Source organism: Hibiscus syriacus, unplaced genomic scaffold (assembly GCF_006381635.1).
Source record: "Hibiscus syriacus cultivar Baekdansim isolate YM2019G1 unplaced genomic scaffold, ASM638163v2 tig00111582_pilon, whole genome shotgun sequence".
Lineage (NCBI taxonomy): Eukaryota > Viridiplantae > Streptophyta > Magnoliopsida > Malvales > Malvaceae > Hibiscus > Hibiscus syriacus.
In genome coordinates this window covers 3,559,107-3,564,170 of record NW_024063126.1, presented here as the reverse complement: position 1 = coordinate 3,564,170, position 5,064 = coordinate 3,559,107, and the positions used below count along the sequence as shown (strand labels likewise).

At 32.5% G+C, this 5,064-nt stretch overlaps 1 non-coding gene across 1 annotated transcript; it reads right to left on the bottom strand.

The window, feature by feature from the left end:
- Positions 1-3,538: 3,538 nt before the first annotated feature.
- LOC120165544 lies at positions 3,539-3,645 on the bottom strand. The gene has a single exon (XR_005519831.1). It is a non-coding gene; the product is annotated as a small nucleolar RNA R71 (small nucleolar RNA).
- Between the last annotated feature and the right edge of the window lie 1,419 nt (positions 3,646-5,064).

Below are 5,064 nucleotides of genomic sequence, written 5' to 3'. Positions count from 1 at the left end.
TTAACTCATGAGGTTAAGCAACTAAAGAACAAGACTATTCCATTGGTCAAAGTCTTGTGAAGGAAGCAACGTGGGAACGTGAAGAGGACATGAGGAATCAATACCCCCATCTATTTGGCCATTGAAAATTCGAGGATGAATTTTCTTAAGGGGAAAATTTGTAACATTCTCAATATTGGGTTAGTGACTAAATTCTTAAACTTTAGAATTTGATGACTAAAGTAGAATAATTAAATAGTTTAGGAGCTTATATTGTAAATTTGTTATAGGGTTGAATTGTAAGGAATATGAAATTAAAGGACAAAATGGTCATTGGTAAGTAAATAATTAAATTTGGTTATGTATATATATAGCCACGTGGCATGAGGGGGAAAGTAAACAAAAGGTTCCAGAGTTCTCTTCTCCTCTTCGTTCTATATACATGAAGGCTTAAAACAAAGGTGAGTTTTCTTGTTAGTTAATTTCTTGTTGAATTTAAGGTTGTTTTATTATCATTAGATGATAATTAAGCTTAAGGAAAGCTTAATTTGTCTTAAAACAACAAGATAAAAGGTATATGAAGGATTAAATAAATGAAGTGAATAAGTGAAATCTTGGTAGAAAGATAGTAATTAGATTTCCAGACCAAATTTGACTTGTCATTAACCTAATTAAGGAGTATGAAGTGTTAGAATTGGATTTAAAACATGTTGAAATTTGAGTATGATTCTTGAATGCTATGTAAAAGATTGGATTTTAAAGTTAAAGAGGTATTGAATGAGTATTAATGTGTTTAAGCATGTGTATGTAAGTTAGGAATATTAAAGGAGATGATATATGAAGCAATTTAGCTGAAATGAAGTAATTTTCGAATTGAAAATGTGACTTCTGGGCAAGGGGTATCGGTACCCATTCAACAGGTACCAATACTTCAAGGGTAAAATTTAGGAAGGAATTCAAGGGGTATTGCTACCTTGAAGAACAGTATCGATACCCAGGGGTACCCATTCAACAGGTACCAATACTTCAAGGGTAAAGTTTATGAATTTTCGTATGGGTATTGTGTGTGAAAATTAAGAAATTCATAATAAGTTTATGAGTTTCTGTAGTGGTAGTGGGTGTGCAACCCACGTAAATTATAATAAGTTTGTGAATTATTGTATTGGCACTACGTGTGCAAACTTTAGAGTTTATAATGAATTGAAATAGTTAATTTATATTATGAATAATTATTAGATTAGAAACAGTTCTAGAATAAAAGACTAAATGTCTAATTGTGCATTTGGCAAAAAGGTGCATATAATACAAGTTAAAAGAAAATTTAAATGCCTTTAAGATAAAATACTAAATGTCTAATGGTTCATTTTGGCATAAAGGTGCCACTAATACAAGTTAGATGAATAACAATGTATAATTAGCATAACAGTATGCCATGAATGAAAATGTATAACAGTGTATAATTGGCATGAAAGGATGTCACAAATAAAACTACATAGCAGTATATGGACGGTATATAAGGTGTCGCTCATTATAATTATAAAAGATAAAGGACCATTTGGCACTTTGGTACCATATATGTACATTACTTTCTGATTTAACGTATATAGGGAAAAAAAGAATAATCAGGAAAAATATACAGAAGGATATGTATGTTGGGACTAATAAGAATAACTTCGACGAATGTATGAAAGAAATATGGTTGAACTGAGAAAGATTTATCTGATCCATATGGAATATGCAATTTAATTCATCATTTAATAGTCATGAGATATGTGTATATAAATTTCAGTTTCGTTACAATATTATGTCTCACTAAGTAAATACTTAACGTGTGTTGATTTCACACGTAGGTAACAACAAAGACTAGTCGGGTACTGGGAGCAGGAGTAGCTATCATCAATCTAAGGTTGTCTCTCATCAGTAACAGTAGGACAATCAAGTTATTTTGAAAAATTACTGGCATGTAATCAAATTTAAGGAAAATTTTCTCTAGAATGTATTTAAAGTGATAACTTTGATAATAGGTTTCAACGACTATTTTAGTGTTGTACTAAAAATGCTTTTGGTTTCAAATTTCAAACAAAATTTTATGGGTTTTCAAATGACAAAATGTTTTAAAAATTGATGTGACATCTGTATCTCGTGTACGGAAAGGTATACAGGAGATGGGTGCTACAATTTTTATTTCATGTTGATATATTAAAGTCAGATGTTTTATTTTAAATATATGCAAGGAATTTCATGTTTATTTGTTTTACCTTAGTAACTTTGATTGGTATTGCTAGAGATTTATTTTACGCTTATTTGTAGAGATATAAATTTCCCAGTAATGCATCGAGAGTAGGTTACAACATGAGTAGCATCAATGTCTGTGAGAGCAGCAATTAGCATAAAAGAGATTTTTGCTGATTGTTTTGTTGTAACATTCATAGTACGCTTATTTGGATTGTTATAGAGATATAGTCTTTCTTTGTGAGTGGTTTGTGAAAATTTTTGAGAGAAGAATAACTTGTTAGGTTAATGCTAGACACATCAAACTTGTTGCTACAACATTGTTAATTTCATGTTGTTGTTTGACATTTCGTAATCTTTTGCTGGGATTGACCATTGCTTCATTTACTTGTGTTGTAATCCCTATTTATTCTATTATGTTTTCAATTACAATGCTACATCATTGCTCCCTACATCAACTATACATAATTTTATTATTGTTGCATGACAATTCTGTGAAGTAATACTAATACATATGGATACAATACTCACACATTATTTGTGTTCACTTTTCCTACTTGATAGACGATAGTGTATGCTTGCACTAATTGATGTTACATTTTTTGAAGCATCAAGTTTTTGGCGCCATTACCGGTGACTAGTGTCATTACTTTTAGAGTTGTTTTCTTTTGTTTACTAACTTTTCTTTTACATTTTGTAGGTAGCTTTAGCATAGTGTTGTTGGTGCATAACCTATCACAACAAATAAAACTTATAACCTTTTGATCCTGAATTGAGAGAACACTTCATCAAAAAAGACAACAACAAAGAAACATTGACAAAGATGATGAGAACAATGTTCTACCACTATTGTAAATTGGGGATGATGGTAATTCACCGAATAATAGTGTACATGAAGGATTAAATCCACCGAGGAGAGATGCTCCGATGCCACCAAATTTCTACAAAATTGATGAGCACAATAGGCCTATTCAATAACATGTGGTGCCTATTTTGAATGATTTGAATCTTGGCATCGTGAGACCTGCTATCCATGCTGTCAATTTTGAGCTGAAACCAGCAATGTTCCAAATGCTACAGTTTATGGGCCAATATAATGGTTCATTCTTTGAAACTATGAGAGCACATCTTCGATCATTTATGGAGGTGTGTGATTCATTCAAACATCAAGGTGTTCCTAAGGAAGCATTGAAGCTAAGTTGTTTCCCTACTTGCTGCGAGATAAAGCTAGAGCATGGCTAAACTCGCTACCACTAGGTGCTATAGCATCCTGGAATGAGTTAGAACAAAAATTCTTATTGTTTTTAATCTACCCAATATGAATGCAAATATGAGGAATGATCTCACCTCCTTCAAACAACTAGAAGACGAGAATTTACATAAAGCTTGGGAGCGATTTAAAGAGTTACTGTGAAAATGTCCAATGCATGAATTTTCTCATTGAACGCAAATGGAGATGTTTTATAACGGGTTGAATATTCAAACTCGTTTGATGGTTAATGCTTCTACTAACGGAGCACTTCTAGACAAGACATATAATAAGTCTTATGATATTCTAGAAAAAATATCTAAAAACGATTATCAATACCCCAACACGAGGAGCATGTTTGGCAGACGCAATGTTGCAGCAGTGGATGCTGATGACTTAAATTCAATGGCTTCACAAATCACAACATTGACAAATATGGTCAAGAAATTGCAGAAACCAGGGGGCATGTATGAGGTAAAAACTGCATCTCATCTATATTATGTTTATTATGGTGATGTGCTCAATTATGATGAATGCCTACAAAACCCCGAATATATCTATCATATAAGGAACTATAATAAGAATGATGATGCACATTCTTAATGGAACACATAAAATGAAACTTTTCAAAATTATCCTAATTTATCATGGAGGAGCTAAAATGTTTCAAATATATAAAAACAGTAGATGTTGCCACAGAATCAGCCAACCGTGCAGCCACATCATCAACTAGTTGCACAACCACAACAACATCATAATTATCAAGGGCATTATTCTAATCAAGCTTCAAACCTAATTTCTCTTGAAGCTTTGATGAAGAAGTATATTTCAAGTCAATTAACATCATTAAGAGCCTTAGAAAATCAGGTTGGACAATTGACACATGCTATGAGTAGCAACAAGGAATGTTTTCTAGTGACACTAAAAATCCAAAGCTACATGGAATAGCCCGTTACAATTGACATTGCAAGGCAATCAAAACAAGGAGTCGACTTCACATTGGAAAACCTATTGAAGGTCCAAAGAAAAAGGATGATGAGAGGTTGGAATACAAAACCAAAGGCAAGGATGTCGATAAAGCAACATCTACTATAAATGTTGTTGCAAAAGATACAAGACATAGTAGTAACTCTAGGACATTTCCATTATCCATGCCTACTGTATTACTGCTTATAATGCATGTGATGCCACAACCAGTGTTGAATTAGTCGAACCCAAGACCTCCACTACCATTCATTCAAATATTCCAGAAAAGATTCCAGAAAAGAAATGAGGACCAACAATTTAAGAAGTTTCTTGATTTACTGAAATAATTACACATTAACACACTGTTGCTGGAAACATTGGAACAAACACCGAACTACATTAAATTTATAAAGGAGGTGCTTTCTAAGAAACATATGATTTGTGATTTTGAAACTATTGCACTCACTGAAGGGTGTACATGAGAAAATTACCCCAAAAGTTAAAATACACATGGAGTTTTACTATTCCTTATTCTATTGACAATCAATACATAGGTAGCGCTTTAAGTGACTTAGGTTCTAACATTAATTGAATGCCTTTATCCATTTGTAGGAAACTTGGAATTGGCAAAGTACAAC